The sequence below is a fragment of the Rhinoderma darwinii genome, chromosome 1, assembly GCF_050947455.1.
Source record: "Rhinoderma darwinii isolate aRhiDar2 chromosome 1, aRhiDar2.hap1, whole genome shotgun sequence".
NCBI classification, from domain to species: domain Eukaryota; kingdom Metazoa; phylum Chordata; class Amphibia; order Anura; family Rhinodermatidae; genus Rhinoderma; species Rhinoderma darwinii.
The window spans coordinates 537,307,818-537,335,610 of NC_134687.1; the positions used below are offsets into that span (position 1 = coordinate 537,307,818).

Sequence of the window (27,793 nt, forward strand, 5' to 3'; positions counted from 1 at the left end):
GCGTTTAAGGAGGGAGGCATGGAAGACGTCATGTATGCGAAATGATGGGGGGAGCTCCAGACGGAAGGATACAGGGTTGAGGACTTCAATGATCTTATAAGGTCCAATAAATCGGGGAGCAAACTTCCTGGATGGGACCTTAAGGCGCAAGTTCCTGGACGACAACCAGACCAAATCCCCGACGACAAACCGGGGGTTAGCAGAACGTCTACTATCCGCCTGAATCTTTTGTGCGCTCTGGGACGCCTCTAGGTTCTTCTGAACCTGGGCCCAGACAGTGCACAGTTCCCGATGAACATCCTCTACCTCAGGATTATTGGAACAACCAGGGGAGACGGAGGAGAATCTTGGGTTAAACCCGAAATTACAGAAAAACGGGGAGACCCCTGACGAGTTACTGACCCGGTTATTCAAGGAAAATTCAGCAAGGGGAAGGAATGAGACCCAATCGAATTGACAGTCAGAGATGAAACACCTTAAATATTGTTCCAGGGATTGGTTGGTCCTTTCCGTTTGGCCATTAGTTTCGGGATGGAAGGCGGAGGAGAAGGACAGATCAATCTCCAACTTTTTACAAAAAGCTCTCCAAAATAAGGAAACAAATTGTACCCCTCTGTCAGAAACGATATTGACTGGGGCCCCATGGAGACGCAGGATGTGTTTCACAAACAAAGAAGCTAACGTCTTGGCGTTAGGTAGCTTCTTAAGGGGCACAAAGTGGCACATCTTGCTGAAGCGGTCGACTACCACCCACACCACCGACTTGCCCTGAGATGGGGGCAAATCGGTGATAAAATCCATGGAGATATGGGTCCAAGGTCTCTGGGGAATGGGCAAGGAACGTAGTAGGCCCGCAGGTCGGGACCTAGGGGTTTTGGACCTAGCGCAAACCTCACAAGCGGCGACGTAAGCCCTAACGTCTTTAGGCAACCCAGGCCACCAATAGTTTCTGGAAACGAGATGTTTGGTGCCCAAGATGCCAGGATGACCAGATAGAGCGGAGTCATGGTTTTCCCTGAGTACCCTCAGCCGGTATTGCAGGGGAACAAACAGTTTGTCCCCAGGGACGTTCCCGGGAGCTGCACCCTGATCAGCCGCGATATCAGAAGCTAAATCAGAATCCGTGGCAGAGACGATTATACCAGGGGGTAAAATACAAGCAGGATCCTTCTCGGAAGGAGGATTGGCCATGAAACTACGTGACAGAGCATCAGCTTTAATATTCTTGGACCCAGCCCTATAGGTAACCAAGAAATTAAATCTGGTAAAGAATAGTGCCCACCGAGCTTGTCTAGGATTAAGCCTCCGGGCCGATTCTAGGAAAACCAGATTCTTGTGATCCGTAAGGACCGTTACCTGGTGTCTGGCCCCCTCCAGGAAGTGCCGCCACTCCTCAAAGGCCCATTTAATGGCTAGAAGTTCGCGGTTGCCAATATCATAGTTACTCTCCGTGGGCGAAAACTTCCTAGAGAAGTAAGCACAGGGGCGGAGATGGGTGAGGGAGCTGGTACCCTGGGACAAGACGGCCCCCACTCCCACCTCGGAAGCGTCAACCTCCACAATAAATGGCTCCTCTTGGTTGGGCTGAATCAGCACGGGGGCCGAGATAAAGCACTTCTTGAGGGTCTCAAAGGCCTGGACGGCCTCAGGGGGCCAATGGAGGACATCAGCACCCTTGCGGGTAAGGTCCGTAAGAGGCTTAGCGACGACCGAGAAGTTGGCAATAAATCTCCTGTAATAGTTGGCGAACCCTAAAAAACACTGTAACGCCTTCAGGGAGGCAGGTTGGACCCATTCCGCCACAGCCTGGACCTTGGCAGGGTCCATGCGGAATTCATGAGGAGTGAGGATTTGCCCTAAAAAAGGTATCTCCTGTACCCCAAAGACACATTTTTCAGTCTTAGCAAACAGATTATTCTCCCGAAGGACCTGGAGCACCTTCCTGACATGCTCCACGTGGGAGGACCAGTCCTTGGAAAACACCAGTATGTCATCAAGGTACACAACAAGAAAATTACCCAGGTACTCTCTCAGGATTTCATTAATAAAATTCTGGAAGACAGCAGGGGCATTACACAACCCAAAGGGCATGACCAGGTATTCGAAATGACCCTCGGGTGTGTTGAACGCAGTTTTCCACTCATCCCCCTCTTTGATGCGGATAAGGTTATATGCCCCCCGTAGATCGAACTTAGAAAACCATTGGGCTCCCTGAACCTGATTAAAAAGATCCGGAATCAAAGGAAGTGGGTACTGGTTCCTTACGGTGACCTTATTCAGGTTACGATAATCAATGCACGGCCTAAGACCACCATCCTTCTTCCCCACGAAGAAGAAGCCAGCACCTACAGGAGAAGTCGAGGGGCGAATGAAACCCTTGGCCAGGCATTCTTGGATATACACCCTCATGGCTTCACGTTCAGGACATGAAAGATTAAATATCCTACCCTTAGGAAGCTTGGCACCAGGCACCAAATCGATAGCGCAATCGTAATCTCTATGGTATGGGCAACACCTCGGAGGCCTCCTTAGAAAACACATCGGCGAAGTCCTGAACAAACTCAGGAAGCGTGTTTACCTCCTCCCGGGGAGAAATAGAGTTAACAGAAAGACATGACATAAGACATTCATTACCCCATTTGGTGAGATCCCCAGTATTCCAATCAAACGTGGGATTATGCAACTGCAACCAGGGAAGGCCTAAAACCAGATCAGACGATAATCCCTGCATCACCAGTACAGAGCACTGCTCCAAATGCATGGAGCCAACAAGGAGTTCAAAAACAGGGGTATGCTGTGTAAAATAACCATTAGCAAGGGGAGTTGAGTCGATTCCTACTACAGGGATAGGATAAGGTAAATCAATACAAGGCATCTTTAGAGACATAGCAAATTCCACAGACATGATATTAGCAGATGAGCCAGAATCCACGAAAGCACTGCCCGTGGCAGACCGGCCAGCAAACGAGACCTGAAAGGGAAGCAAAATTTTATTGCGTTTCACATTAACGGGAAATACCTGTGCGCCCAAGTGACCTCCCCGATGATCACTTAGGCGCGGAAGTTTTCCGGCTTTTTATTCTTGCGCCTGGGACAGGTGTTCAGTAGATGCTTGTCGTCCCCACAGTAGAAGCAGAGACCATTCATTCTGCGAAACTCCCTACGTTGTCGAGGGGACATGGAGGCCCCGAGTTGCATAGGTACCTCCGAGTCCTCCGTGGAGGGGCGAGGAGACGGAACCTCGGGGGGGATCGCAGAAAAGTCAGAGGGGAGCACACTGAAGCGTTCTAGCTGACGTTCCCTGAGACGTCGGTCAAGTCGTACTGCTAGGGCCATAACCTGGTCAAGGGAGTCAGGCGAGGGGTAGCTAACCAGCAGATCCTTCAGGGCGTCAGATAATCCTAACCTAAACTGGCACCTTAGGGCCGGATCATTCCACTGAGAAGCTACGCACCACTTCCTAAAATCAGAACAGTATTCCTCAACCGGTCTTCTACCCTGACGTAAGGTCACCAGCTGACTCTCGGCTAAAGCAGTCCTGTCAGTCTCGTCGTAAATGAGTCCGAGGGCAGAGAAAAAACGATCAACAGAGGAAAGTTCAGGGGCATCAGGAGCCAAGGAGAAGGCCCACTCTTGGGGCCCTTCCTGGAGTCGGGATATGATGATACCCACCCGCTGGTTCTCGGAACCTGAGGAGTGGGGCTTTAGGCGGAAATACAGTCTGCAACTCTCCCGGAAGGAGAGAAACGTCTTACGGTCCCCTGAGAACCGGTCAGGTAACTTGAGGTCGGGTTCTAGAGGTGAGGTGAGGGGTACTACTAAAGCAGCGTCACCCTGATTGACCCTTTGGGCCAGGGCCTGGACCTGTAGGGAGAGGCCCTGCATCTGCTGGGTCAGGGTCTCAAGGGGGTCCATGATAGCGTCAGCGTAGGAGAAATGGTAGACTAGGTAAGGGCTTGTAATTATGTAATGGCAGGAAGGAGGTGAAGGGAAAGTGAGCCCTAATCTACCCACCGCCCTGTCCCTGCCTACTTGCAACGACTCGCCCTAGGCGACGAGGTACAACTGGGCGGCGGTCCCTACGCTGTCTAAGTGCACAGGAAAACAAACAGGGAACACGCAAGGGAAGGGGCAGTAGCCACGGAACGCCACGAGGAAACGGAGCGGCGAACGGACAGTCAGGACCAGGACGAAGTGAGTACACCCAAGCGGGCAAGGAGACAGAAGCAAGCCAGGGGCAAAGCAAGCAGGTCAAGCAGAACTGCAGCAAGGCAGAAGCACGGCAGAAGCAGGCTGGAGCAAGCAGCAGTGGGGCCAGGAATCCAAAAGAATTACAAGCACTGAGGGAGTGAACAGGGCAGGTAATAAGGACAGGGGGCGGAGCTAACTCCGACAGACCAGGCCGCGATAGGCTCTCCCACTCCTGAGCCTGCCACCCTGGTTGGTGGGAGATGGTGTCAGTCGAACAGGTCTGGCCTCAGGTGTGGATTGATTAATCCCAGGAGTATACCTAGATGAAGTACCTGGCAGATCCCTAACACCCTCCATAAGTTTTCGATGGGATTAAGGTGGAGACTGGCTAGGCCACTACATGACCTTAATGTGCTTCTTTTTGAACCACTCCTTTGTTGCCTTGGCTGTATGTTTCGGGTCATTGTCGTGCTGGAAGACCCAGCCACGAGCCATTTTTAATGTCCTGGTGGAGGGAAGGAGGTTGTCACTCAGGATTTGACGGTACATGGCTCCATCCATTCTCCCATTGATGCGGTGAAGTAGTCCTGTGCCCTTAGCAGAGAAACACCCCCAAAACATAATGTTTCCACCTCCATGCTTGACAGTGGGGACAGTGTTCTTTGGGTCATAGGCAGCATTTCTCTTCCTCCAAACACGGCGAGTTGAGTTAATGACAAAGAGCTCAATTTTAGTCTCATCTGACCACAGCACCTTCTCCCAATCACTCTCAGAATCATCCAGATGTTCATTTGCAAACTTCAGACGGGCCTGTACATGTGCCTTCTTGAGCAGGGGGACCTTGCGGGCACTGCAGGATTTTAATCCATTACGGCGTAATGTGTTACCAATGGTTTTTTCGGTGACTGTGGTCCCAGCTGCCTTGAGATCATTAACAAGTTCCCCCCGTGTAGTTTTCAGCTGAGCTCTCACCTTCCTCAGGATCAAGGATACCCCACGAGGTGAGATTTTGCATGGAGCCCCAGATCTATGTCGATTGACAGTCATTTTGTATGTCTTCCATTTTCTTACTATTGCACCAACAGTTGTTTCCTTCTCACCCAGTGTCTTACTTATGGTTTTGTAGCCCATTCCAGCCTTGTGTGGGTCTATGATCTTGTCCCTGACATCCTTAGAAAGCTCTTTGGTCTTGCCCATGTTGTAGAGGTTAGAGTCAGACTGATTAATTGAGTCTGTGGACAGGAGTCTTTTATACAGGTGACCATTTAAGACAGCTGTCTTTAATGCAGGCACCAAGTTGATTTGGAGCGTGTAACTGGTCTGGAGGAGGCTGAACTCTTAATGGTTGGTAGGGGATCAAATACTTATTTCTCTGTGCACAATGCAAATAAATATATATAATTTTGACTATGTGATTTTCTGTTTTTTTTTTAAATATAATCTATCTCTCACTGGTAAAATTAACCTAGCCTAAAAATTCTAGACCGTTCATGTCTTTGACAGTGGGCAAACTTACAAAATCAGCAAGGGATCAAATACTTATTTCCTGCACTGTATATATATATATATATATATATATATATATATATATATATATATGTGTGTGTAATAGATAGAGATAGGTCAGCTAGGTTCTCCTCTTCTCTGTGTGTGCAGCGTGTAGAAGACATGATAGCAGTTATGCTCCACCCACTAGCTCAGAGAAAACAGAATTAGAGATAGAGCCTGCAGGGGGGAAAATTGCTAAAAACCAAATGCCCCATACAAGTCATATAATGGCTCGAAATAGTGTTGTACCCCATTCACACATATATGACAGCTTATTTTGAAAAGTTAGGTACGCTTTAAAGCACAATTTGAAAACTCACATGTCCTCATGAGCATTCCTTTTTTTTCTCAGTCTGTACGATATTGCACTGTTGAGAGAAGCAGTTTGTTCTTCAGAGCTGAACTTCCTATGGTACTTGGGGATAGGAAGTTAAAGCAATAGTCAACCATTTCTAAGGTAATGGTGCCATCTCCATCACAGCTTTTAGAACTGCAGACTCTTCAGTCTCCCCCATCCTTGTCTTCTTTATCCATGCAAACAATGCAAAATAATAGGCTTGAAGAATTTTTAGGAACATTCAAGAGGTGGGGTTGTCTGGAGGATTGACCTACCCCTCTAGTCAGTCATAAAAAATAAACATTTGGAGTTTGTTTATCACGTCACGTCACGCCATCACTGGTGCTCTGCGGCCTGCTCTGTCCTGTCACTCATCTATAAGAGCTCTCCTGTTTCAGTGTTCAGACCGTCCCTGCCTCTGTGCTGTTGCTCCTCCTGTTGCCTGGATTCCCACTCGCGGCCTCTCCTCTAGTCCTGTATGTCTGGCCTCATGCGCACACGTCTCAAAGAGACAGTGCCTGCAAATACATTGTTGCTTCAACCAATGCCCACAGAGCTTAGGTTTTTTAAAGACCTTTCCCAATCTTCTGTCCAGTATTTCCAGTTCTTTACCTGGTTTGTTCCTGACCTTAGTATTATCTGCTGCCTGCTCTGATCTCTGCCTGTCTACTCATTCTCGACTGTACTCTATCTTCCTCGAACTGTGCTTTCTGACCACATTTCTGCCTCCGCTACATCAGCTGTTGCTAAAGGAGGCTACTTCTGGGGTTGCGACTTGGGAATTTGGTTATTAGTGTTTGGATCTTGTCATGTAAATGGGCCTTTACTCACGCAGCACTGTGAATGCCTGATTATTATATTGTGCCTAACAGTACAGGACTGCTAAGCCTATAGTTAAATCTGGCCCAGGTAAAGTAATATATTAAGGTCAAGGTCATTAGGCTTAACACCCTGACTCTTAACAATCTGATTTGTAATTTCGTATTTAGTTCAGTTACAAAGATATAATTTGCCTTCATGATATATGTAACAAAAATGCTAAACAATTTGTTTATTTTATTGGCAATATTATATGTGTGTTACATCTTACTTAGGGTATGTGCACACACACTAATTACGTCCGTAATTGACAGACGTATTTCGGCCGCAAGTCCCGGACCGAACACAGTGCAAGGAGCCGGGCTCCTAGCATCATACTTATGTACGACGCTAGGAGTCCCTGCCTTGCTGCAGGACAACTGTCCCGTAGTATAATCATGTTTACAGTACGGGACAGTTGTCCTGCAGCGAGGCAGGGACTTCTAGCATCGTACATAAGTATGATGCTAGGAGCCCGGCTCCTTGCACTGTGTTCGGTCCGGGACTTGCGGCCAAAATACGTCCGTCAATTACGGACGTAATTAGTGTGTGTGCACATACCCTTATGGAAAACTGCAGCTGAAAGCCTTATGTTCTAGTTAAGGAATGTGCTCAAAGTATAAAATATATAGGTTTTCAGACCTTATGGTTTCACATTTTATCAAAGAAAACTCCTATGAAATATGCCTCATGATCAATTTGTTTGTTTCTGCATCACTGGCACAATGATTAGCTTCCTGCTGCACTGTTTTACCAATTCATTGTTTTTTTTTAATATTACAAATGATATTTTAAGAATATTAAGTCATTACTGTCTATTTACACTCATATCTAATTTTCTGCTTCATGGGCATTCACATGGCAACAGGAATAAGAGATAGATGTGGATGAATTAAGTCATTTTTAATTTTATTTTTCTTATCTCATGCAGTATCTGTTTAGGAGATATTTCATAAAGCTGTGAAAGAACCTACCAATTACACAAGTGTTATAGAAATGTTACTTATCTTATTGCCATTTAATCATTACTATCCTGTATCCTAAGGAAAGCCATTAATGTATTATTAATAAATATATTGGAGCAAAATGCTTTAAATATGCTTGAGTTGATATAATAGTTCTTTCGAGAAGTCCAAGGTGGACTTAGGAAAATTGAACAACCTACAAAACCTCTAACCAAAACAATGGCGTAGACAGGGGTCCCTTGATACAAGTAGACAACCTAAAGCGGACCAAAAAGGGACATGACCCTTTAAGAAATAATGTAATATATAATATACAAAAATACAAAATCTTTATTATATATAATACAACAAATGACATAACATGGAATATAAAAACGGATGAACCATATATGGAGATAACGACAGTACGGTCAGATGTAAAAGACCATAATCATACAGAGTCAGCCAACCAAGGGTAACCAGGAAACACTCATATAACCCTCAGGGAAAGAAACGATAGAACATGCGTATAAAATAACCATACCCAAATATATAAAGAAGTGCTGCCTGTCTGCATATATAAGAATGAGCTCAGACAATCCTAACAGAGCACATGGGCAAGGTAGGACTGCAGTAATGGGTCAAGAAAAAGTAAATCATGCAGAAAAACAATGCCAGCACGTACCCTGAGACATAATGGAGAATGGAACCAGCAACCCAGAACGGATGGATGAATGAACGCCTCGACGCGCGTTTCGCCCTACAGACCGGCTTCGTCAGGAGGCTTCTTTATATATTTGGGTATGGTTATTTTATATGCATGTTCTACCCTTTTCTTTACCTGAGGGTTATATGAGTGTTTCCTGGTTACCCTTGGTTGGCTGACTCAGTATGTTTATGGTCTTTTACATCTGACCGTACTGTCGTTATCTCCATATATGGTTCATCCGTTTTTATATTCCGTGTTATGTCATTTGTTGTATTATATATAATAAAGATTTTGTATTTTTGTATATTATATATTACATTATTTCTTAAAGAGCCATGTCCCTTTTTGGTTGGACTTAGGAGAATTTTCTGTTTTAGTACAATACCAGAAGTGGCTTCCAAAAAAAGAGTCCTCTTGTACAAAATATACAAATGGACAGAGCAGCACACAGACTACCGAGACTTTAAGTGAAGTTTAACATAGGCACTGTACGAAAAAAAATAACGTTCCCACGATCCAGCGCAGCAGAAATCATATATTTATAGGAGTTTATCTATGGTATTGGGTGTTACATCTAATAGAAACCCACAGAAGTGTGAAAGGAGCATAGGTCAAGTAAAGTATTTCCATTTCCATTATCCAATTTTTTATTTAGATTATATCTTTCTGATATTACCATTTTTATTTATAGTATCTATTAATCTTTCTATCTATTTATTTACAGTAAAATGCTATTCAAAGTCAAACATAAGCTATAAAGAGTTTGTCTGGTTTAGAAAACCCATTTTCAGACATCCTATCATGTTAACAGAGGAGGATCCCGGATTCAGGAAACAAGAGCATTTCCCTCACTCTGGAGGACCCTGCATCATACCGCCATGCATCATACTACAGCTAATTTATTTCAATGAACGTCATCATTTTACCTGCTGTGGAGCTACAAGAAACTTGAACAGTTGCTGCAAGGTCCCTACACAGGTACACCTTTAGATCAGCTTATAGCTGGGGGAATTTTATAAGATAAAGGGACTGACTATAGCAGGTAACCACCCTAACACCAAATATTCAAATCTCTCTGTGTCTCTCTCTCTCTCTCTCTATCTCTCTCTCTCTCTCTCTCTCTCTCTACCTCTCTCTCTCTCACATTTTTGTTGGCTTAAGTTTGACGTATATGCCGGGAAAAGCTCCCGACATATATGCGTTAAAGGTAGGCTGTAACAGTAGGCAGTGGCATACAATATTCATAGGCTATAATGGTATTCGTTTAAAGCAGGGGTGTTAAACTCGGCCGGGTAAGTGGGTCACATATAGAAAAAATGTGAAGTTGCCGGGCCGCATTACTTTCAACTTTAATACAATACAAAATTATTGTTAATCAATTAGTTATTTGAACTACTATAACAATACTACATTACTATAATAATACTACATTACTATAATAATTCAACATTACTATAACAATGCTACATTACTATAATACTACTACATTACTACAACAATATTACATTACTATAACAATACTACATTACAATAATAATACTACATTACTATAACAATACTACATTACTATAATAATACTACACTACTATAAAAATACTACATTACTATAATAATACCGCTAGGTTTAAACTTTAAAATTTGCGCGTTTTCTCCACGTGCTTATTTTAACAATTCAATTTTCCAGTTTAAGTGTCGCTAAATGCAGTCGGGCGGCTCAGCTGGCAGCGTTTGGCAGACACAGGAATGTCAAGATTGGGCAGCCCCTTTTTAGATAATGCCACAGAGCCCTCTGTAGATAATGCCACAGTGCCCTCTGTAGATACTGCCACAGTGCCCTCGGTGGATACTCCCACACACCCACCCGTAGATAATGCCACAGTGCCCTCTGTAGATAAAGCCACAGTGCTCTCGGTAGAAAATGACACAGTGCCCCCTGTAGATAATTTCATACCCTTCCTAGATAATGCCACAGTGCCCTCTGTAGATACTGCCACACACCCACCTGTAGATAATGCCACAGTGCCCTCTGTAGATACTGCCACAGTGCCCCCTATAGGGAGTGCCCTCTGTAGATAATGCCACACACACCCCTTGTAGATAGTGCCACATACCCACCCCCATTAGATAGCTCCATTGGGGCTACCTCTAGGAGTGGAATCCCCAGCCAGAGCTTTGCCGACGCTTTGGCCAGGGATTCCTCTGCTGGAGGAGCCCCTGACATCACTGTCCATAGACAGTGAGGTTAGGGGATCCTCCTTGACCGGAATGTGATGTCAGGGGCAACCCCAGAGCCGGTGTCCCAGAGCAGAACACTAGTATAGGCTCTGCTCCGGAACTCTGGGGAAGCCACTGACATCAGTGTCCATTCATGGACAGTGATGTCAGGAGTTCCCCCAGAGCTGGTGTCCCGGAGCAGGGCCGCTTCTAGCACTCTGCCTGGGATTCCAGCTCTGCTCCTGACATCACTGTCCATATATGGGCAGAGATGTCAGGGGCAACCCTAGAGCTGGAGTCCCTGGCAGAGCACTAGTACTGCTCTTCCTGGGACTCCAGCTCTGCTCCTGACATCAGTGTCCATATATGCAAAGTGATGTCAGTGGCTTCCCCAGAGTCCCGGAGCAGAGCCCATACTAGCGCTCTGCCCGGGACACTGGCTCTGGGGAAGCCCCTGACATCACTGTCTATATTTGGTCAGTGATGTCAGGGGATTCCACAGAGTCCTGGAGCAGAGCCTATACTTATTCTTTGCCCAGGACTCCAGCTCTGGGGAAGTCCCAGACATCACTGTCCATATATGGACAGCGATGTCAGGGGATTCCACAGAGTCCCGGAGCAGAGCCTATAATAGGGCTCTGGCCGGGACTCTGGCCCTGGGGAAGCCCCAGACATCACTGTCCATATATAGACAGAAATGTCAGAGGATTACACAGAGTCCCGGAGCAGAGCCTATACTAGCGCTCTGCACGGGACTCTGGCTCTGGGGAAACCCCAGACATCACTGTCCCTATATGAACAGCGATGTCAGGGGATTCCACCGAGTGCTGGAGCAGAGCCTATACCAGCGCTCTGTGTCTCACGGGCCACAGATGACAGCTTCAGGGGCCGCATGCGGTCCGCGGGCCGCGTGTTTGAGATCCCTGGTTTAAAGGATACGTCATAAACTCTCATGACCCTATTCATAAATTATGCGTTAAACGGATACCATTATAGCCCTAAGTTATGGATGACACTGTTAGGCATCTGTTTAATGCATCCATCACAAATAGGCTATAATGGTATCCGTTTAATGGATACGGTATGGAATGCTCTTGAAAAGGTCATGACATATCTATTGACGGTGTGACTGTAACGGATGCCATACAGTGGCATTCGTTACCCATGCTAAAAAATGTTTGTGTATGCATGTACATGTTTTTTTTAGTGCACTCTGCGGGATGGAATAGTGTAGTATACTACACTATTCTATGCCTTTTTTCTACAATATGCTGATTTATACAAGCCGCACAGGGACAAAAAGGACACTGTTTAGGCCTTCGTCTGACAATGAAGCCCTATGGACACATTTTGGTACGTTGGGAGTTTTTCTGACGTACATGCTAAATTTAACAAAAAAACATGATGTGAACAGAGCCAATAAACGTGAAAAATTTGGTTGAAGTAATGTCATAATAATACATACTAATAATTTAACTTAGTGAATTTTGATGTTTGTTTGTTAACCCTCACTACCATCTCCATGGGTCTTACATACCTAGAGTCATGAACTAAAAAGAAATACTCTGAAGTGCAGTAGCTAATCTGCTTGGGCTAAAAGTGTATATTAACAATATTTAGGAACACTCTGACAATGACACATTTGTGCCTGCATGTCGGTGCAGAATAGTAGCATCATCAGTGTAAATTCTGTCAACATCAATCTCAAATCAGCCCAGAGGATGAGAATCCCCATGTACCCCACCTCCAATAATCTGTGTAGATCTGCACTGTGGACCTGCCACCAAGGATAAGGCAAGTATATCATCTAAGGCCTTATGCACATGGTAGAACTGCGTGCCGGAGGCTGTATGGCAGCACATGGAGTCCAGTGTGCCACTATACCATTTTCATCTGGTGCCATATAAGGAAGTTATTCTCACCTAGAATCACTGCTTATAAAGAAGTTCAGCTCCGTACATACATAATCTGATGCAGCATGCCACAATTTATCTATAAGATTTGTAATAAGTCCAATAGAAAAAATACAGTAAAGTCACATGCACCTCTATTCGTACCCTGTTAAAGCTTCATACAAAACAGAACCGTCATACGGTCATGCTCGTGGGGCCTAATGGTTTGCCCTATTAAAGCTTTATACAAAACAGAACCGTCATATGGTCATGCTCATGAGTCCTAATGGTTTGCCATATTAAAGCTTCATACAAAACGGAACCGTCATATGGTCATGCTCATGAGTAGAGATGAGCGAACCGGGACAACCGAACCTGGTTTCGGTCCGAACATCGGGAAAAGTTCGGTTCGCAGCGAATCCGAACTTCACCGGGTTCGGCCGAACCCGTTTTGACCGAACCCGGCTACATTTTGGCGCCTGCCACATGTTAGATGTAAAATGGAGGATTTCACAATATCACCTGACATCAGGCTACCCCATAATGCCTTGCAAACGGCTCTCCCAGCCAATCGGGAGGCAGCATAGGGGCGGGCTCAAGCCTGCAATAAAAGTCTATGCATGGAGCTCAGCGGCCATTTTACAGACAGGAGCTGTAGGGATAGCATCTCTGTGCAGTAAGGGAAAGCTTTAGGAATCTAAAAGGCAGGAATCCAGCAATCGAAGGGGCTCATCCACTACTCACTACTCAGCCAGTGTGTGAATACGCTTTTATAAGGGGCTCATCCCCGTTGCATCCAACTTGCAATACAGGCAGCCTTTGTAGTAGTAGTAGTAGTAGTAGTACTACAAGGCCCAGCATTCCCTGAGTGCACCGCGGCGTGGCTGATAGAAATTCTCATTCATTGCCATTTGCCAAGCCAGTGTCAGTGTGAATACGCTTTTAGAAGGGGCTCATCCCCGGCCGTTAACATAACGAAATAACAATCCAACTTGCAATACAGGCAGCCTAGTAGTACTACAACGCCCAGCATTCCCTGAGTGCACCGCTGCGTGGCTGATAGAAATTCTCATTCATTGCCATTTGCCAAGCCAGTGTCAGTGTGAATACGCTTTTAGAAGGGGCTCATCCCCGGCCGTTAACATAACGAAATAACAATCCAACTTGCAATACAGGCAGCCTTTGTAGTAGTAGTAGTACTACAAGGCCTAGCATTCCCTGAGTGCACCGCGGCGTGGCTGATAGAAATTCTCATTCATTGCCATTTGCCAAGCCAGTGTCAGTGTGAATACGCTTTTAGAAGGGGCTCATCCCCGGCCGTTAACATAACGAAATAACAATCCAACTTGCAATACAGGCAGCCTTTGTAGTAGTAGTAGTAGTACTACAAGGCCTAGCATTCCCTGAGTGCACCGCGGCGTGCCTGATAGAAATTCTCATTCATTGCCATTTGCCAAGCCAGTGTCAGTGTGAATACGCTTTTAGAAGGGGCTCATCCCCGGCCATTAACATAACGAAATAACAATCCAACTTGCAATACAGGCAGCCTAGTAGTACTACAACGCCCAGCATTCCCTGAGTGCACCACGGCGTGGCTGATAGAAATTCTCATTCATTGCCATTTGCCAAGCCAGTGTCAGTGTGAATACGCTTTTAGAAGGGCCTCATCCCCTGGGTTTTGATTCAACTTGCTGCACTCCAGCAGTGAAATGTCTGGTAAAAAAAAGGTTGTGAAAGGACGGGGTAGAGGAAAAAACACGCATGCCGTGTCCTCTTCCAGTCCAAATGTTGGATCTGTTGGTGCCAGACCCAGTACCAGCATTTGTGGCACAAGACATGTGCCCAGTTCCACTAGTAGCAGCAGCCATGTGCCTGCTGGTAGTAGTAGCAGTATCAGCAAGCCAGACTTGTCCATCTCCTCCGGTGGGCGGGTTACTTTAGACAATACAGCCATTGTGGACTGGTTGGCTGGCTCGCAGTCTTCTCAGCAGGAAAACTCTGACGACCTGGCTTCAAGCCACGTTTCGTTGGATTCCAGATCCTCTACAGTTCCTTGGCACAGTGACAGTAGTAATATTGGTATTTCTAGCGTTTCCATTCCATCATCTATGTCTTCACTCCCCTTTCCTAGCGGGAAGCCATCTTTCCTGAGAGTCCTAAGAGACATCTCCTCGGGTGCGAAGGAAGATACTGAACAACATAGTGATGATGATGATGATTTGTTTTCCGCGAGTCAGCCAACGGAGTGTGTTGCGGCAGTGGTGGAGGTGGAAGCGGTGTCCGAGACGCATAGCTGTGGTAGTGGGGGTGTTGGTGATGGTAGCCGTGGTGGCAGACGCAGTAATGAGGGGGGGCATGGAGCCCGCCATGATGTCATATCACAACACAGTGACAGAAGTGGCGGGGATGATGAGGAGGGCTATGATGATGATGTTGTTTTAGACAGGACGTGGGAACCAGGTGACGAGGTGATGACGGCGTCAGAGGAGGAGGGTAGTAGTGGCGGCACTGGCCGTGATAAACAGCCAAGCCGAGGTAGGGGCAGAAGTCAATCTGCAAATCTTTGCAGCGGTAGGGTCAGCTCAGGAGCCGGTGACGGCGACACTGATGCTGGTGTGGGCTCCCGAAAAAAGCCTGCCAGACAAGGGGCAAGCTCGGGTGGTGGTGGTGGTGGTGGTGGACGTGGTACTACCTCTTTACGGTACTCTGCCGTGTGGCAATTATTCTGTACCTTCCCGGAGGACGAAAACATGGCACAGTGCCGTATCTGCAAGCAGAAAGTAAGGCGTGGGCAGGGCAGCAATGTAGGAACTACTGCTCTACGTAAACACATGGAGCGGCATCACAAGGCCATGTGGGACAGCCGACATGCCCCACCATCATTATGTACATCTAATGAAGACCCCTCTGCCGCTGCTGCTGCTGCTGCTCCGAGTCCCTGTCATCTAAGTAGTAGCCAGGCCTTATCCACCATGTCGTTGTCATCATTATCATCACTGTCATCTAGTGCTCCTCCTACGTCCCGTCAGTTATCCATTACGGAATCGTTGTCCAATAAGCAACAATATATACGCAGTCATCCACTTGTCGTGCGGCTTAATTCACACCTGGCTAAGTTGTTGGTGGTGCAGTCACTGCCGTACCACCTGGTCGACTCCGCCGGCTTCAAGCAATTGATGGCGTGTGCTCAGCCTAGGTGGCGAATACCTAGCCGACATTACTTCTCCAAAACAACTGTCCCTGCCTTGCACAAGCACGTGGAGGAAAAGGTGTGCCAGTCCTTGCAATTATCTGTCGACACGTGGAGCAGCAACTATGGGCAGGGACAGTACATGTCTTTCATGGCCCACTGGGTCAATATTTTGCAGTCCGATGCACCACCGCAGCAATGCCAGGCATTACCACCTCCACGCTTGTATCTTTCTGGTTCAACTCCGGCGCCTACCATCCTCCTCCTCCTACTCCTCCTCCTTGCCCTCCTCAATGGAGGTCTTCCCGTCCCCGACAGGACACAGCGTATCTTCCACTCCTCCTCCCTCCTCTTTTCATAGGTGCAAGGTGAAGCGCCACAACGATGTCTTACACCTGCTGAGCCTGGGCGAGAAAAGCCACACAGGGCAGGAGCTGCTGCTGTGCATCAAGGAGGAAATCGCACGCTGGCTGTCTCCTCTGAAACTCACTCAGGGGATGTTGTCACTGATAACGGGAAGAACGTTGTGGCTGCACTGCGTCTAGGTCACCTGACACACGCTCCTTGCATGGCACATGTGATCAATCTGGTCATAACACGCTTCTTAAAGTCATATGTTGGTTTGAAGGGTGTGCTGGCCATGTCCAGGAGGGTTTGCGTTCGCTTTAGACGTTCGTATGCATTTAAGCACGCCCTCCTGGACTTGCAGCATCAAAACAATCTCCCAGCCTGATTTGCGACGTTCCAACACGCTGGAATTCCACCCTGCACATGTTGGACCGTCTGTACGAACAGCGGAAAGCCGTGAATGATTTCCTAATGCAGCAGACGGGCAGCGTTTGGAGCCAGTGTAATTTCGAGCTCAGGCACTGGCAGCTGGTTAGAGACGCATGTCGCGTTTTGAGGCCCTTTGAAGAGGCCACACGATTTGTGAGCCGTGACGCTAGCGGAATGAACGATGTTATGCCGCTGATATTCATTATGGAGCAAACGCTCACAGCAATGATTCAGCAAAGGATGGAGGAAGGATCACATCTGGCTATGGATGTTGAGGAGGGGGAGGAGGAGGATGAGGATGAGGAAACAGGACCTGAAGAGGAGCTGGATTTGGAGATGGAATCACAGGAAGGGATAGGGGACGAGGGAGCCGCACAACATGACAGTGATGGTGATGACGAGTCTGATGACGACCTTGATGATGGACAACCATGGCAGTATGGGGCGGAGATGGAACCAACCGGGCCCTCTGAAACGCTGGCCAGGATGGCGAGCTGTATGCTTCGTTACTTGCGTGCTGACTGTCGTATTGTTAGCATGAAGCAAAGAGATGAGTACTGGATAGCCACACTTTTAGACCCTCGGTATAAAGCCAGAATGGGGGAGTGTTTTGTGCCTTCTGAGAGGGAGGCAAAATTGGCTTATTATCGAGAGTAGCTATGCAGCCAGCTTGTCACGGCTTTCAAACGGCAAACACCTGCTGCAAGCATGTCTGACCGGGGGGCCACTCTCCGCTCCCCACTGTCTCATCGTTCCACCGCCTCTGGCAGAGCTACCTCTGCAATAGGCGGCAGCAGCGGCAGCAGCAGCAGCAGCAGCCAATTCAGTTTGGAAAATATGATGACAATATTTTTACATCCAATACCCTGACCTGACACACATCGTAGTCACCAAAGGGATGTTCACCATCACCATGTGCAGCACCTAAACAACCAGGTTCACTCGTACCTGGACTGTGCCCTTTCTCCGTCAGAATTGCTGATCCCAGACCCCATGGACTTCTGGGTCAGCAGATTGGATCATTGGCAAGAACTGGCCCAGTTTGCCATGGGTGTACTGTCTTGTCCACCCTCCAGTGTAGTGGCAGAGAGGGAATTCAGCGCGGCAGGGGGCTTCGTCACCCCTAAGCGAACAAGATTGTCCGCCAACAGCTTGGAAAATCTCACGTTTCTGAAAATGAATCACGCGTGGATCGGTGAGGATTTTAAAACCCCTGTGCCTGATGCCACTGATTAGATCTGACATTGCTGCTGCTACTGTCGCCTGCTACTACGGGATTCGTTCCTGTCCACTCTTTTTTTAATGTGCCGCTGTTGGTGCTGCTACTACTTCTACCACCAATACACCCCCAGTGCCGTCTGCTATAAGCAGGCCTGCCCCACCACAGGGCTTTGTCCTGTGACTGTCCAGTCTCTTTTTTTAATGTGCTACTACTACTACTATTACTACACTTGCTGTCCGTTGGCTACCTCTACTACCACCAATACACCTCCACTGCCGTCTGCTACAAGCAGGCCTGAGGCCTGCCCCACCACAGGGCTTTGTCCTGTGACTGTCCAGTCTCTTTTTTAATGTGCTGCTACTACTACTACTACTACCACCCTTGCTGTCTGTTGGCTACCTCTACTACCACCAATACACCTCCACTGCCGTCTGCTACAAGCAGGCCTGAGGCCTGCCCCACCACAGGGCTTTGTCCTGTGACTGTCCAGTCTCTTTTAATGTGCTGCTACTACTGTCTACCACCCTTGCTGTCTGTGTTGGCTACCTCTACTACCACCAATACACCTCCACTGCCGTCTGCTACAAGCAGGCCTGCCCCACCACAGGGCTTTGTCCTGTGACTGTCCAGTCTCTTTTTTTAATGTGCTGCTACTACTACTACCACCCTTGCTGTCTGTTGGCTACCTCTACTACCACCAATACACCTCCACTGCCGTCTGCTACAAGCAGGCCTGAGGCCTGCCCCACCACAGGGCTTTGTCCTGTGACTGTCCAGTCTCTTTTAATGTGCTGCTACTACTGTCTACCACCCTTGCTGTCTGTGTTGGCTACCTCTACTACCACCAATACACCTCCACTGCCGTCTGCTACAAGCAGGCCTGCCCCATTACAGGGCTTTGTCCTGTGACTGTCCAGTCTCTTTTTTTAATGTGCTGCTACTACTACTACTACTACCACCCTTGCTGTCCGTTGGCTACCTCTACTACCACCAATACACCTCCACTGCCGTCTGCTACAAGCAGGCCTGTGGCCTGCCCCACCACAGGGCTTTGTCCTGTGACTGTCCAGTCTCTTTTTTTAATGTGCTGCTACTACTACTACTACTACTACTACTACTACTACCACCCTTGCTGTCTGTTGGCTACCTCTACTACCACCAATACACCTCCACTGCCGTCTGCTACAAGCAGGCCTGAGGCCTGCCCCACCACAGGGCCTTGTCCTGTGACTGTCCAGTCTCTTTTAATGTGCTGCTACTACTGTCTACCACCCTTGCTGTCTGTGTTGGCTACCTCTACTACCACCAATACACCTCCACTGCCGTCTGCTACAAGCAGGCCTGCCCCACCACAGGGCTTTGTCCTGTGACTGTCCAGTCTCTTTTTTTAATGTGCTGCTACTACTACTACTACCACACTTGCTGTCCGTTGGCTACCTCTACTACCACCAATACACCTCCACTGCCGTCTGCTACAAGCAGGCCTGAGGCCTGCCCCACCACAGGGCTTTGTCCTGTGACTGTCCAGTCTCTTTTTTTAATGTGCTGCTACTACTACTACTACTACTACTACTACTACTACTACTACCACCCTTGCTGTCTGTTGGCTACCTCTACTACCACCAATACACCTCCACTGCCGTCTGCTACAAGCAGGCCTGAGGCCTGCCCCACCACAGGGCTTTGTCCTGTGACTGTCCAGTCTCTTTTTTTAATGTGCTGCTACTACTACTACTACTACTACTACTACTACTACTACTACTACCACCCTTGCTGTCTGTTGGCTACCTCTACTACCACCAATACACCTCCACTGCCGTCTGCTACAAGCAGGCCTGAGGCCTGCCCCACCACAGGGCTTTGTCCTGTGACTGTCCAGTCTCTTTTAATGTGCTGCTACTACTATCTACCACCCTTGCTGTCTGTGTTGGCTACCTCTACTACCACCAATACACCTCCACTGCCGTCTGCTACAAGCAGGCCTGCCCCACCACAGGGCTTTGTCCTGTGACTGTCCAGTCTCTTTTTTTAATGTGCTGCTACTACTACTACTACCACACTTGCTGTCCGTTGACTACCTCTACTACCACCAATACACCTCCACTGCCGTCTGCTACAAGCAGGCCTGAGGCCTGCCCCACCACAGGGCTTTGTCCTGTGACTGTCCAGTCTCTTTTGATGTGCTGCTACTACTGTCTACCACCCTTGCTGTCTGTGTTGGCTACCTCTACTACCACCAATACACCTCCACTGCCGTCTGCTACAAGCAGGCCTGCCCCACCACAGGGCTTTGTCCTGTGACTGTCCAGTCTCTTTTTTTAATGTGCTGCTACTACTTCTACTACTACTACTACTACTACTACTACCACCCTTGCTGTCTGTTGGCTACCTCTACTACCACCAATACACCTCCACTGCCGTCTGCTACAAGCAGGCCAGAGGCCTGCCCCACCACAGGGCTTTGTCCTGTGACTGTCCAGTCTCTTTTAATGTGCTGCTACTACTGTCTACCACCCTTGCTGTCTGTGTTGGCTACCTCTACTACCACCAATACACCTCCACTGCCGTCTGCTACAAGCAGGCCTGCCCCACCACAGGGCTTTGTCCTGTGACTGTCCAGTCTCTTTTTTTAATGTGCTGCTACTACTACTACTACCACACTTGCTGTCCGTTGGCTACCTCTACTACCACCAATACACCTCCACTGCCGTCTGCTACAAGCAGGCCTGAGGCCTGCCCCACCACAGGGCTTTGTCCTGTGACTGTCCAGTCTCTTTTTTTAATGTGCTGCTACTACTACTACTACTACTACTACTACTACTACTACTACCACCCTTGCTGTCTGTTGGCTACCTCTACTACCACCAATACACCTCCACTGCCGTCTGCTACAAGCAGGCCTGAGGCCTGCCCCACCACAGGGCTTTGTCCTGTGACTGTCCAGTCTCTTTTTTTTTATGTGCTGCTACTACTACTACCACCCTTGCTGTCTGTTGGCTACCTCTACTACCACCAATACACCTCCACTGCCGTCTGCTACAAGCAGGCATGAGGCCTGCCCCACCACAGGGCTTTGTCCTGTGACTGTCCAGTCTCTTTTAATGTGCTGCTACTACTGTCTACCACCCTTGCTGTCTGTGTTGGCTACCTCTACTACCACCAATACACCTCCACTGCCGTATGCTACAAGCAGGCATGCCCCACAACAGGGCTTTGTCCTGTGACTGTCCAGTCTCTTCTTTTAATGTGCTGCTACTACTACTACTACTACCACACTTGCTGTCCGTTGGCTACCTCTACTACCACCAATACACCTCCACTGCCGTCTGCTACAAGCAGGCCTGAGGCCTGCCCCACCACAGGGCTTTGTCCTGTGACTGTCCAGTCTCTTTTTTTAATGTGCTGCTATTACTACTACTACTACTACTACTACTACCACCCTTGCTGTCTGTTGGCTACCTCTACTACCACCAATACACCTCCACTGCCGTCTGCTACAAGCAGGCCTGAGGCCTGCCCCACCACAGGGCTTTGTCCTGTGACTGTCCAGTCTCTTTTTTTAATGTGCTGCTACTACTACTACTACCACCCTTGCTGTCCGTTGGCTACCTCTACTACCACCAATACACCTCCACTGCCGTCTGCTACAAGCAGGCCTGAGGCCTACCCCACCACAGGGCTTTGTCCTGTGACTGTCCAGTCTCTTTTTTTAATGTGCTACTACTACTACTACTACTACCACCCTTGCTGTCCGTTGGCTACCTCTACTACCACCAATACACCTCCACTGCCGTCTGCTACAAGCAGGCCTGGAGGGCTTGTGAAAAGCCATTGCTTGTTTCTTTTACATCCATGTATGGATGAACCCCGGCAGGCATCTGCCAATAAAAAGGGTCAATTTTTGGAGGGCTTGTGAAAAGCCATTGCTTGTTGCTTTTACATCCATGTATGGATGAACCCCGGCAGGCATCTGCCAATAAAAAGGGTACATTTTTGGAGGGCTTCTGAAAAGCCATTGCTTGTTGCTTTTACATCCATGTATGGATGAACCCCGGCAGGCATCTGCCAATAAAAAGGGTACATTTTTGGAGGGCTTGTGAAAAGCCATTGCTTGTTGCTTTTACATCCATGTATGGATGAACCCCGGCAGGCATCTGCCAATAAAAAGGGTAAATTTTTTGAGGGCTTGTGAAAAGCCATTGCTTGTTGCTTTAACATCCATGTATGGATGAACCCCGGCAGGCATCTGCCAATAAAAAGGGTAAATTTTTTGAGGGCTTGTCAAAAGCCATTGCTTGTTGCTTTTACATCCATGTATGGATAAACCCCGGCAGGCATCTGCCAATAAAAAGGGTAAAATTTTTGAGGGCTTGTCAAAAGCCATTGCTTCTTCTTTTACCACCTTATATGTATGAACCCTGGCAGGCATCTGCCGCCAAAAATGGTTAATTTTTGTACCTTTTTTAACAATGCATTAAGCATACAACATGCACAAGTGCAGTGGTTTCTGTTAGTTATCACTGTGTCCCATCCGTTTTCCTATAGCCATACATTTTGGCGTAACTTTGACACTAACTTTGCCTTAAAGACAGCTCAAAAGTACTTGGATACACTCATGGGTGACCTAAGAGTGTTATACAGGGCTTCTAGGGCTTTTAAACAGTGTTATACACGATTTTTAGGGGCTTTCTTGTATTACAGGTTCGGTCAGAACTAGTTCGGTCCGAATCAAACTTTTTCATGAAATTCGGCGAACCTGCCGAACCGAACTTTTCATAAGTTCGCTCATCTCTACTCATGAGGCCTGATGGTTTGGATTTTTGTGTTATATAGAACCTGTGTGTATTTATACTGTATGTGTACGTCATGTGTATTTCTTTTCTGTATATCTTTGCATGAATTTTAGCGAAAAATAAGAACTTATTAAGGGACCTTAAAGGCTATGTACACCTTTGACATTGTTCTTTTTTTTTTAAACAAAATTATTAGTGTGATTGGTGAAACTTCCTAAATACATTTTATTAAAAATTATTTTTACTTTTTGAAATACAACTGCTTTGTATTTTGTATATAGAGCAGCTGTATTGTGCGCTAATACCTAAGTCCGGCTTGTCAGCGGCACTGACGGATCAGTGTCAGCGGGTCCTGCGTGTCTTTGACATCACATCTAAGTTATAGATCACAACTAAGTTATAATCTTAAATGTGATCATTAACAGCTCGTTAACCTGTCAGTCCCGCGGACCTAAAGGATACAGGATTCAGCGCTAGATACAGCTGCTCTGTATACGGTATACAAAGCAGTTGTATCTCGAAAAGTAAAAATAATTTTTAATAAAATCTATTTATATTGTCCACCTAGAAAAAGGGCAGGTCTCTGTTTTGTTTTGGAGACTTTATCTCTCACAATCCCCACCAGTTCATCAACTGACAATCATTTAGGCTATCCCGGGTTACGCATGTGTGGATCCGATTTGCGTAGCCGCCTTTCAGGGTCTCAGTCCGGGAGCTGTGCACATGCACCATCTCCCTAGTGACACGTCCTGGAGGCGGCTTATGCGCAGTAGCGCTTTGGTGGCCTGGAGCGACATTCTTGTGGTATCTCGAGAGATCCCGCGCATGCGTCGTTGACCAGGATGACCATTGGTCCACTCGCTATCACATGACTCACACAGCGTCCTTTTTAAACAGGGACTTGAACATATTGCTAGTACCACTTGAAAAAGCGATTTATGCGAAACGCGAGTTGGGGCGCTATACTGGGCACACAGATCACGCTTCACCTATGGGTAAGCTACCATGCTGAGGGTATTAATGTAATATAGTTGTTCCGATGTACATTTGATAGGGCGTTTCCATGATTGTAGAGTTGGATTGTGACTGCACTGCACCTTTGGAGACTGTTTCTGCCCTTCTTCTCTGTGGACACATATACATTTGCTAATAAAACTCTAGTGAGTAACTATTTGGATGTATATATACTAATGTCCTTCTATACTATATTTCTATACAATCAATATTTATGTCCTAGATAGTTACCTCATATCCATTTGTGTTTACGATCATTATTATAAATTTCAGTAATGACCACATATTGTGTGTTGTTTATACCACTGTGACTTTTTTATATTTGCTCTATGTATTTTATATACCCCATGTTTTGTCAACTAATAAAATGTGAGATTTTTCACATTTATATAGTAAATAGTGTATGACTCCTTGTCCTTTTTTGTATATAAATGTATGTAGGAAGTTACACCAATCACACTGATGCACAATTTTATTAAGAATAAAAAAAAACTATGTCAAAGGTGTACATAGCCTTTAACCCCTTAAGGAAATTTTTTCCTCCACGCCTTCCAAGAGTCATAACTTTTACATTTTTTTTATATGTCGACATAGCCATTCGAGGACTTGTTTTTTGCAGGACGAATTTTATTTTCCAATTGCACAATTTTTGGGTCTATATATTATATCGCTAACTTTTATAAAAAAAATTAGGGAATGAATATAAAAAAATGGCTGTTCCAGCATTGTGTTTCGTGTTTCAAATTGACGCCATACACTATATGGTGTAAATAACATGTTAACTTTATTCTATGGGTCAGTATGATTATGGCGATACCAAATATGTTTAGGTTTTTTATGTTTACTACTTTTGCACAATTAAAACACTTTTATTGGAAAAATAATTTGTTTTTGCATTGCCACTTTCCAAGAGCCGTAACCAGTGGCGTAACTACCTCTATAGCAGCCGTAGCGGCTGCTACGGGGCCCGCAGCATGAGCCCCCCCATGGCCGGAGGCTCCGCTAGCAGCTGAAGGGGTTGTTCCTACAAAAGGCATGCATCCCCTATCCACAGGATAGGGGATACATGTGTGATCGCTCAGACGCCCAGCGACAAGGAGAACGGGGGACCGAAAGTCCCCTGAAGTTCTCCATGACAAACCTCGGACTTCCGGGGTCTGTCGGCAGCTCCATAGAAATGACTTGCGCACCGGTCACGCTTGTGCGCATGCGTGACCAGCACTCCTTTCATTTTTATTGAACTGTGCAGATGCCGGAAGTCCGAGGTATGTCATGGAGAACTTCGGGGGACTTTCGGTCCCCCGTTCTCCTTATCTCTGCCAGCGATCACACATGTATCCCTATTTTTTGGGGGGGCTATGTGGCGTTATCTACAGGGGGTGTTCTGTATGGTGTTATCTACAGAGGGATCTGTATGGCGTTATCTACAGGGGGGGTCTGTATGGCGTTATCTACAGGGGGGTCTGTATGGCGTTATCTACAGGGGGGTGTCTATATGGCATTATCTACAGGGGGGTTTGTATGGGGTTATCTACAGGGGGTGTCTGCATGGTGTTATCTACAGGGGTGTCTGTATGGCGTTATCTACAGGGGGGGCTGTATGGCGTTATCTACAGGGGGCTGTATGGCGTTATCTACAGGGGGGATTTGGGGCTGTAAGACGTTATCTACAGGGGGGCTATATGGCATTATCTACAGGGGGGTTGTATGGCGTTATCTACAGGGGGGCTGTATGGCGTTATCTACAGGGGGACTGTGTGGCGTTATCTACAGGGGGGATTTGGGTCTGTAAGACGTTATCTACAGGGGGGCTGTAAGGCGTTATCTACAGGGGGCTGTGTATGGCGCTATCTACAGGGGGCTGTGTATGGTGCTATCTATAGGGGAGCGCTGTGTGGTGGAATCTATAGGGAGGCACTATCTACAAGGGGGGGTTGTGTGATACCCAGCAGAGGGGGGGCCCCAGTCAAAAGTTTGCTATGGGGCCCAGTCTTTCCTAGTTACGCCCCTGGCCGTAACTTTTTATTTTGTCCGCTGATGTAGCCATATGTAGGCTTGTTTTTTGCAGAATGAGATACAGTTTTCATTGGTATCATTTTGGGGTACATGGGACTTATGGATTAACTTTTATTTTATTTTTTGGTGGGGCAATGGAAAAAAAACCATTTTCGCCGTTGCTTTTGGTACAGCGTTCATCCGACGGTTTAATTAATGTGATAATTATTCGGGTTGTTACGATCGCGGTGGTACCATATATGTGTATTTATTTTTACACTTCTAGTAAATAAAACCACTTTTTATGGGAAAAAAGTGGTTTTATTTTGACTTTTACTGTAGTCTTTTTTTCCATTTTTTAATAAACTTTAACTGTTTTAATAGTTTTTTTTTAGTCCCACGAGGGGACTTTACAATGCGATCCTCTGATTGCAGATATAATGCTTTGATATACTCAGTATACCAAAGCATTATTGCCTGTCAGTGTAAAACTGACAGGCAATCTATCAGGCCATGCCTCTGCCTTTTGGTATATATGTATCCTGGTACATAGTCACTTTTAATGTTAGTGAGGAATATGTCTGTGACATAGGTGTGGTACTTCTGTAGCTATCTATTCTCTTGGGTGACTTATATGTCAGTATTCCATTTAAAGACGACTAATTTTCATCTTTGGCTATAGGTTGGCTTACTATGGATATTAACAATTTAGTTACCTTTGATGGATCTCGTTGGCGACAAGTCTTGGATTTGAAATGGATTTCTATATACTCTATGAGTCTAGTGGACTAATCTGTTGGTGTGATTTATTGTACTTTCTGTTTTTTTAACCTATTATATGGTAGCATGGAATATACTTATGTGAATATCCAATTGCATGTAAACTTTTCGTCGTCAGCTTTTTTAAGGGGCATATATATAATCATTTTTATCTTCCCCTTTTTCTGTGGGGTGGACACTTGTATTACATAGTTACATAGTTACATAGTTAGTACGGCTGAAAAAAGACACATATCCAGGCTTTTTGGGCTTATATTGGCCTTTTATATTGGGGGTATAATCCATATTATTATGTGTATGAATACTCACATAGATATATGTACACTATTTTATATATGGACATATATTTTTGTCCCTTACAAAATATTGTTATCTACACATACTCATAGGGGTAAATAATATTTTATTTATTTCACATAGTCTATGTCTGTTTACAATATTCACATTTTTTGTGATTAATGTGATCTTAATTATAATTCTTTTTCACAGAGGTGGAGGTTTGTATATTATGCTTTTGCACGTGTGGTCACGTTTTGGTGATTTTTATTTTTCACTTTTTATTTTTTATTTTTCACATGATTATAAATGTATTATTATTCATTATTATTACTAATGTCCTGGTTGTTTCACCATTTATTTTATTTATTTACACACATATATATATACTTTTTATTATTATTTTTATTTTTATTTATTTATATTTTTATGACTATATTGGAGATTTTCTGATTGAAGATCCTCGTTATATTCATATCAAGCTGCGATGATGTATATATTTATTTGATTATTATATTGCCTAAGATTTGGACTTCGATATTTTTGTATTGTGATGCTTTATTATTTATTGTTTATGAGAATATTCTATGTAACATGCATTTATCATTGTAATTGATATTCTTGTTTAAGGTTGAAATTGCATCCATGTGATTACCCATAAAATGTGTTTCAGATACAATATACACTATGTATTAATATGCCGCTGTTCTGATCTCCTCCTTCCATGGCATTATGGTGATACGGGCATTCACTTATTGTTTATTTCCGTCTCCCTGTACTTTGGGACGACAGGCTCAGGCAGCATGTTATTTACATTCTTGGTGAGTGTGATACTCCTGGCAAGTTTGCCCTTTCTTAATATGGCCACGTAGTTTATGTGTTGCGTGTGTGTCGCTCTGGTCTCCTCCCCCTGGCACCGCTTGATGATGCAGTGCCTCTCTGCTGTTCCAGGGTGATGTGAACATGGCGGCCATACGCGTGCACATGAGATGCACTAATAGGATTCTCTAGGTATGCGATTATGCTAGTAGGGCATTAACATTTTAGTCTGGG

The 27,793-nt window shown here is 46.0% G+C and overlaps 1 long non-coding RNA gene across 1 annotated transcript in view; it reads right to left on the reverse strand.

Moving 5' to 3' along the window:
- LOC142745172 (uncharacterized) overlaps window positions 1-27,793 on the reverse strand; it is a 45,908-nt gene that overhangs the window by 16,269 nt on the left and 1,846 nt on the right. The gene's annotated exons all lie outside the window — the stretch shown is intronic.